Source organism: Mauremys reevesii, unplaced genomic scaffold, assembly GCF_016161935.1.
Source record: "Mauremys reevesii isolate NIE-2019 unplaced genomic scaffold, ASM1616193v1 Contig94, whole genome shotgun sequence".
NCBI lineage: Eukaryota > Metazoa > Chordata > Testudines > Geoemydidae > Mauremys > Mauremys reevesii.
Window position 1 is genome coordinate 59,106 of NW_024100911.1, and position 8,163 is coordinate 67,268.

An 8,163-nucleotide genomic window follows, 5' to 3' on the forward strand; every position below is an offset into this window, starting at 1 on the left:
CCCGATCTCGGTCGGGGTGCGTCTGTGCGGCGCCCGGCTGCGGGGCCCTGATCTCGGTTGGGGCGTCTGTGCGGCGCCCAGCACAACGGGGCCCGATCTCGGTCGGGGTGTGTCTGTGCGGCGCCCGGCAACGGGGCCCTGATCTCGGTCGGTGCGTCTGTGCGGCGCCCGGCTAACGGGGCCCTGATCTCGGTCGAGGATGTCTGTGCGGCGCCCGGCACAATGGGGCCCTGATCTCGGTCGGGGTGTGTCTGTGCGGCGCCCGGCACAACGGGGGCTCTGATCGCGGTCGGGGTGTGTCTGTGCGGGGCCCGGCACAACGGGGCCCTGATCTCGGTCGGGGTGTGTCTGTGCGGCGCCCGGCTGCGGGCCTGATCTCGGTCGGGGGGGGGGTGTCTGTGCGGCGCCCGGCACAACGGGGGCCCTGATCTCGGTCGGGGTGTGTCTGTGCAGCGCCCGGCACAACGGGAACCTGATCTCGGTCGGGGGGTGTGTCTGTGCGGCACCCGGCACAACGGGGGCCCTGATCTCGGTCGGGGGGGGTGTCTGTGCGGCGCCCGGCACAACGGGGGCCCTGATCTCGGTCAGGGTGTGTCTGTGCGGCGCCCGCAAAACGGGGCCCTGATCTCGGTCGGGGGGGGGGTGTCTGTGCGGCGCCCGGCACAACGTGGGCCCTGATCTCGGTCGGGGGGTGTGTCTGTGCGGCGCCCGGCACAACGGGGGCCCTGATCTCGGTCGGGGGGTGTGTCTGTGCGGCGCCCGGCACAACGGGGGCCTGATCTCGGTCGGGGGGTGTCTGTGAGGAGCCCGCACAACGGGGCCCTGATCTCGGTCGGGGTGTGTCTGTGCGGCGCCCGCACAACGGGGGCCCTGATCTCGGTCGGGGGTGTCTGTGTGGTGCCCGCACAACGGGGCCCTGATCTCGGTCGGGGTGTCTGTGCGGCGCCCGGCACAACGGGGCCTGATCTCGGTCAGGGTGTGTCTGTGCGGCGCCCGCACAACGGGGCCCTGATCTCGGTCGAGGGGTGTCTGTGCGGCGCCCGCACAACGGGGCCTGATCTCGGTCGGGGTGTCTGTGCGGCGCCCTGCACAACGGGGGCTCTGTTCTCGGTCGGGGGGTGTCTGTGCGGTGCCGGCACAACGGGGGCCCCGATCTCGGTCGGGGTGTGTGTCTGTGCGGCGCCCGGCACAACGGGGGCCCTGATCTCGGTCGGGGGGTGTGTCTGTGCGGCGCCCGGCACAACGGGGGCCCTGATCTCGGTCCGGGGTGTCTGTGCGGCGCCCGCACAACGGGGCCCTGATCTCGGTCCGGGTGTGTGTCTGTGCGGCGCCCGCACAACGGGGCCCTGATCTCGGTCGGGGTGTGTCTGTGCGGCGCCCGCACAACGGGGGCCCTGATCTCGGTCGGGGTGTGTCTGTGCGGCGCCCGCACAACGGGGCCTGATCTCGGTCGGGGCGGTGTCTGTGCGCGCCCGCACAACTGGGGCCTGATCTCGGTCGTGGGGGTTGTCTGTGCGGCTCCCGCACAACGGGGGCCCTGATCTCGGCCGGGTGTGTGTCTGCGGCGCCCGCACAACGGGGCCTGATCTCGGTCGGGGTGTGTCTGTGCGGCGCCCGGCACAATGGGGCCCTGATCTCGGTCGGGGTGTCTGTGCGGCGCCCGCACAACGGGGCCCTGATCTCGGTCGGGGTGTCTGTGCGGCGCCCGCACAACGGGGCCTGATCTCGGTCGGGTGGGGTGTCTGTGCGGCGCCCGCACAACGGGGCCCTGATCTCGGTCGGGGGTGTGTCTGTGCGGCTCCCGCACAACGGGGCCCTGATCTCGGTCGGGGTGTGTCTGTGCAGCGCCCGCACAACGGGGCCTGATCTCGGTCGGGGTGTCTGTGCGGCGCCCGCACAACGGGGCCTGATCTCGGTTGGGGGTGTCTGTGCGGCGCCCGCACAACGGGGCCCTGATCTCGGTCGGGTGTGTCTGTGCAGCGCCCGCACAACGGGACCTGATCTCGGTCGGGGTGTGTCTGTGCGGCACCCGGCACAACGGGCCCTGATCTCGGTCGGGGTGTCTGTGCGGCGCCCGCACAACGGGGGCCCTGATCTCGGTCGGGGGGGGGTGTCTGTGCGGCGCCCGGCACAACGGGGGCCCTGATCTCGGTCGGGGGGTGTGTCTGTGCGGCGCCCGGCACAACGGGGGCTCTGAGCTCGGTCGGGGTGTGTCTGTGCGGCGCCCGCACAACGGGGCCCTGATCTCGGTCGGGGTGTGTCTGTGCGGCGCCCGCACAACGGGGCCCTGATCTCGGTCGGGGTGTGTCTGTGCGGCGCCCGGCACAACGGGGCCCTGATCTCGGTCGGGGTGTGTCTGTGCGGCGCCCGCACAACGGGGCCCTGATCTCGGTCGGGGTGTCTGTGTGGTGCCCGGCACAACGGGGCCCTGATCTCGGTCGGGGGGCGTCTGTGCGGCGCCGGCACAACGGGGGCCCTGATCTCGGTCGGGGCGTCTGTGCGGCGCGCACAACGGGGGCCCTGATCTCGGCCGAGGGGGTGTCTGTGCGGCGCCCTGCACAACGGGGGCCCCGATCGCGGGGGGGGGGGGCGTCTGTGCGGCGCCCGGCTCAACGGGGGCCCTGATCTCGGTCGAGGGGGTGTTCAGCGGCGCCCGCACAACGGGGCCTGATCTCGGTCGGGTGTGTCTGTGCGGCGCCCGCACAACGGGGCCTGATCTCGGTCGGGGCGGTGTCTGTGCGGCGCCCGCACAACTGGGGCCCTGATCTCGGTCGGGGTGTATCTGTGCGGCGCCCGCACAACGGGGCCCTGATCTCGGGGGTGTGTGTGCGGCGCCCGCACAACGGGGGCCCTGATCTCGGTCGGGGGTGTCTGCGGCGCCCGGCACAACGGGGGCCCTGATCTCGGTCGGGGTGTCTGTGCGGCGCCCGCACAACGGGGGCCCTGATCTCGGTCGGGGTGTGTCAGCGGCTCCCTGCACAACGGGGCCCTGATCTCGGTCGGGGTGTGTCTCAGCGGCTCCGGCACAACGGGGCCCTGATCTCGGTCGGGGGTGTGTCTGTGCAGCGTCCGGCACAACGGGGCCTGATCTCGGTCGGGGTGTGTCTGCGGCGCCCGCACAATGGGGCCCTGATCTCGGTCGGGGTGTCTGTGCGGCGCCCGCACAACGGGGCCCTGATCTCGGTCGGGGTGTCTGTGCGGCGCCCGCACAACGGGGCCTGATCTCGGTCGGGGTGTCTCAGCGGCCCCGCACAACGGGGCCCTGATCTCGGTCGGGGTGTGTCTGTGCGGCTCCCGCACAACGGGGCCCTGATCTCGGTCGGGGTGTGTCTGTGCAGCGCCCGCACAACGGGGCCTGATCTCGGTCGGGGTGTGTCTGTGCGGCGCCCGCACAACGGGTCCCTGATCTCGGTCGGGGTGTCTGTGCGGCGCCCGCACAACGGGGACTGATCTCGGTCGGGGTGTCTGTGCGGCGCCCGGCACAACAGGGGCCCTGATCTCTGTCGGGGTGTGTGTCTGTGCGGCGCCCGCACAACGGGGCCCTGATCTCGGTCGGGGTGTGTCTGTGCGGCGCCCGCACAACGGGGCCCTGATCTCGGGGGTGTGTCTGTGCGCGCCCGCACAACGGGGGCCCTGATCTCGGTCGGGGTGTGTGTCTGTGCGGCGCCCGGCACAACGGGGGCCTGATCTCGGTCCGGGGGGTGTCTGTGCGGCGCCCGGCACAACGGGGGCCCTGATCTCGGTCGGGGTGTGTGTCTGTGCAGCGCCCGGCACAACGGGGGCCTGATCTCGGTCGGGGGTGTGTCTGTGCGGCGCCCGGCACAACGGGGGCCCTGATCTCGGTCGGGGGGTGTGTCTGTGCCGCCCGCACAACGGGGCCTGATCTCGGTCGGGTGTGTCTGTGCGGCGCCCGGCACAACGGGGCCCTGATCTCGGCCGGGTGTGTGTCTGTGCGGCGCCCGGCACAACGGGGGCCTGATCTCGGTCCGGGGGGTGTCTGTGCGGCGCCCGGCACAACGGGGGCCCTGATCTCGGTCGGGGTGTGTGTCTGTGCAGCGCCCGGCACAACGGGGGCCCTGATCTCGGTTGGGGGGTGTGTCTGTGCGGCGCCCGGCACAACGGGGGCCCTGATCTCGGTCAGTGGAGTGAGGGGAAATTGCTGCGATGTAGCCAGAAGGCGCGTTGGTGGGATGGGATTGTGCACCCACCCCTGAGAGGCACCACGTCCCCGCTCGCAAGCAGAGTCTGAGTGTGGAAAAGAAACTTGTAATAAAAGGAGGGAAGCAACTTGGCATTAATTTGGGAAAACCCCACAAGGAGGGCTCATACCCATAAACCAGGAGCAAAAGACCCACCGCCCTAAGCAAAAAAAAAAAAAAGAAAAGCCGGAACGCTGCCCCTTGGAAAGTGCCGCCCCAAGCACATGCTTGGAGCGCTGGTGCCTAGCGCCGGCCCTGTCGGAGGTGCATCCGCAGAGTTCACCTCCCACCCTGGGTTGGGGGAGGTAAAGAGTCATCTGAGTCGCTCTGCTGGCCGCTTGCCGTCCGCCTGCTCACTGCTCGCCGCCGCCCTGCTGGCCACTCGTCGCACCTCCCCCCCGCCCACAGCTAGTACCGAGTCGCGGAGCTGGTGGGAGGCGGCGGCAGGACTGGCCCTAGCGGGAGGCAGTGGGAGCTGCTGCGGGGCAGGTTGGCTGCTGCCGGGAGGAGACAGAATTTGCAAAGCCGATTTATTGACGATTTTCAGAGCACGAGTCTCAGGATCAAAGCGGCTGCGGGGCCCTTCCCTGTCGGCTTCCCAGTCACCCCTGGGGGGTGCTGCAGAGCTGCAGGAAGGGCTGGATATAACCCCCCACCCTCCTCACTCCAGTAGTTCCCTTGTGCTTCCATCCCGGCAGGGACGGCCCAGCAAGGACCAGACCTCAGCTACACTGAGATGGGCCAAGGGTGGACGGCAGCTCTCAGCATGCAGGGGAGCGGAGTTGAGGGACCAGGAGCTTTTACTTTCACTTTCCTGTGACTCAGAGCTGAGACAGGAAAACGCTGGGCCCGGAGCCAGGAGCCGCTCAGCTGGAAGCGCCCAGCTGGGGTCGAGCCAGTTCTGCACACGTGGGTGACTCCAGCTGGGCTCCAGCTGCCCGGAGGCCAGGGGCTGTTTGCTGCTGTGCTCCCCAGTGGCTGCGTGGGGCTGTCCCGACCCAGGGCTCAGGTGGGGCTGGCTCATGGGGGGCTCTGCTCCCAGCTGCCCGTGCTGCTGTCCCCAGCGCATGGTAGGAGGGCGCAAGGGATCCAGAGTGATGCAGAGCCGCAGGGAACAGAGCAGAGGGGACGATCCTGCCACCAGCGCAGCAGGGTCCAGAAATGCACCTGCTTTAAAGGGCACTGGAAGTGCCGGGTGCTGTGACCGTCCCAGGACAGTTTGGCCAACGCCTGTTCTCCATATGGCGATAACACCCCAGCTGCTGCCTCTTCTGCAAGACGAGGCACTTCTCGAACTGGAACAAAAACACTCGGCGAAGGTTCAGCTCTTCCCAGCATGGAGGAAAGCCCAGTTTCCAGTCCACAAACCGCTTAGATGGGAAATTCCCGCCCTGCCCCCTCCCTGGATGTCCTGCGGCTGGTCTGAGCGTGGAGCCGGGCAGGGAGGACGGTGCAGGGTGCTGTGAGAAGCCCCTTGTTTTGGGGTATCAAGTGCAGGGGGGTCCGGCTGTGGGAGGAGTTTTGAGGTGTCACCATTTCTCCCTTCCCCAGTTCAACCCCGATACCCCAGTGCTGAGGGTCCAGGCCACAGCCAAGGGTCCCGGGAACCTGCCCCGGGCTCCACCCTTGTGCCAACTGTCCCCAATAGAAATACGTCTAGGAGACGAGCCAAGATTCCTCAGCCACGTCCAGGGCATCCAGTGGCGAAAGCCAGAGGCTGAGGGAGCAGCCGGCCCATCACTCAGTGCAGAGAGACGCAGCGCGAGGGAGGCAGAGGGAAACCACCAGGGACAAACAGGTCTGCGCTCGAGTCCGTTCTCCAGGGTGAGATACAGCTGCAGAGCTGAGCTGGGGAAGGGGGGAGCCCAGGGCTGGGATAACAGGGGCTGAGGGACACTGGCAGATCTGTGGGGTGAGGAGCCCAGGGCTGGGATAACAGGGGCTGTGGGGCACTGGCAGATCTGTGGGGTGAGGAGCCCAGGGCTGGGCTAGAGGGGGCTGTGGGGCACTGGCAGATCTGTGGGGCGAGGAGCCCAGGGCTGGGCTAGAGGGGGCTGTGGGGCACTGGCAGATCTGTGGGGCGAGGAGCCCAGGGCTGGGGTAGCAGGGGGGCTGTGGGGCACTGGCAGATCTGTGGGGTGAGGAGCCCAGGGCTGGGCTAGAGGGGGCTGTGGGGCACTGGCCGATCTGTGGGGGGAGGAGCCCAGGGCTGGGCTAGCGGGGGCTGTGGGGCACTGGCAGATCTGTGGGGTGAGGAGCCCAGGGCTGGGCTAGTGGGGGGCTATGGGGCACTGGCAGATCTGTGGGGTGAGGAGTCCAGGGCTGGGCTAGTGGGGGGCTGTGAGGCACTGGCAGATCTGTGGGGCGAGGAGCCCAGGGCTGGGCTAGTGGGGGGCTGTGAGGCACTGGCAGATCTGGGGGGTGAGGAGACCAGGGCTGGGCTAGTGGGGGGCTGTGGGGCACTGGCAGATCTGTGGGGTGAGGAGTCCAGGGCTGGGCTAGTGGGGGGCTGTGAGGCACTGGCAGATCTGTGGGGTGAGGAGCCCAGGGCTGGGCTAGAGGGGGCTGTGGGGCACTAGCAGATCTGTGGGGTGAGGAGCCCAGGGCTGGGCTAGAGGGGGCTGTGGGTTGGGTTTGAGGGGCGCCGGCAGAGCTAAGATCCAGGGCTGAGGGTCTCTCAGAGCAGGACGCTCCGAGATCTGCCAGGGGCAGAGCAGGGCTGGCTCTGGCTGTCAGAGCTGCCGGGCTCGGTGCCCAGATCTGCTCCAGTGACCTTCAATCCCCTCCCCCGCCTGTGGCCAACCCCCGGGGGACGGTGGTTTGCTCTGCCCGGCTGCGCTTGGCCCATGAGCCCCGGGGCCCTGTGAGCTGGGGGGGGGGGAAGGATTCAGGGTGCCCAAGGCAGCCCCCCTGCAATACAACAGGAGCGACAGCAGCTGGCGTTTCCCAGGCCCCTTGGCCGGCTGGGCTGGCAGACGCCCGGGGGGCTCTGAGCGTCTCTCCCCACGGCTGAGCCCACGTCCTGGTGGGTCGGGTGTTTCCAGGGGGCTGAGCTCAGTAACGGCTGTTCGTTCCCATCGGAGTGCAGGGTGCTGCACTCCCAGGCCCAGGCAACCTCAAACCCCACAGCAGCGGGTACAGCGGGCAGTGCCTTCTCGGTGGCACTCGCCAGAGAATCAGAGTGGCCAGCTCACAGCAGCCCAATGGAAACTTACCCAGCCATGGGGGGCTCGGTCTTAGAGCAGCCCAAGGGCACGGCTCCACCCCAAGAGAGGTACTGGGGATGGCGCCTGCAGAGCTGCACTGAGGGTGCCCCCAGCCCTGCACCCCACATGTCCCGGGGAGGTTACCAGGTGTAACTGGAGACAGGGATTGCAGAGAGGGGACATGGTTGGACAGCTGGACGGAGCATAGTCCATAGACAGATCTAGCTCGTTAGTGAGGTGTTTATACCACACCCATCCTCACGCTGCCTTGCTAGGCCGGTCCAGCTCGGAATGGCAGCTGGTTTCTTAGCTACACGGAGGGCAGGATGTGAATTCAAGGTGATCTTGACACACTGGAGAATTGGTCTGAAATGAACGAGCTGAAATTCCGTAAAGACGAGGGCCAACTGCCGCACTTGGGAAGGAAAAATCAAAGGCCGGGCTACAGACGGGGGTATAACTGGCGAGGTGGGCGTACGGCTGGAAAGGATCAGGAGCTACAGTGGCTGACAAATTGAATAGGAGTCAAGAATGTGAGGCAGTTGCCAAAAAAAACCCTATTGTCATTGTGTCGGTTTTTCCCAATTTTCTAGTGCTAACGTCCCCCATCATTTAAGCCTTTTTTGTCTGTGGCTAGTGTGGATCAGCTCCCCGAAACCACCAGCCTCCACCCTCACAAGCGCTGCCTGCTCGGGCCCCGCAGGCCTCGCCCTGTGTGGGCCGGTTAGTGGCAGGCAGCCCCTGACCCCCTGTGTTCT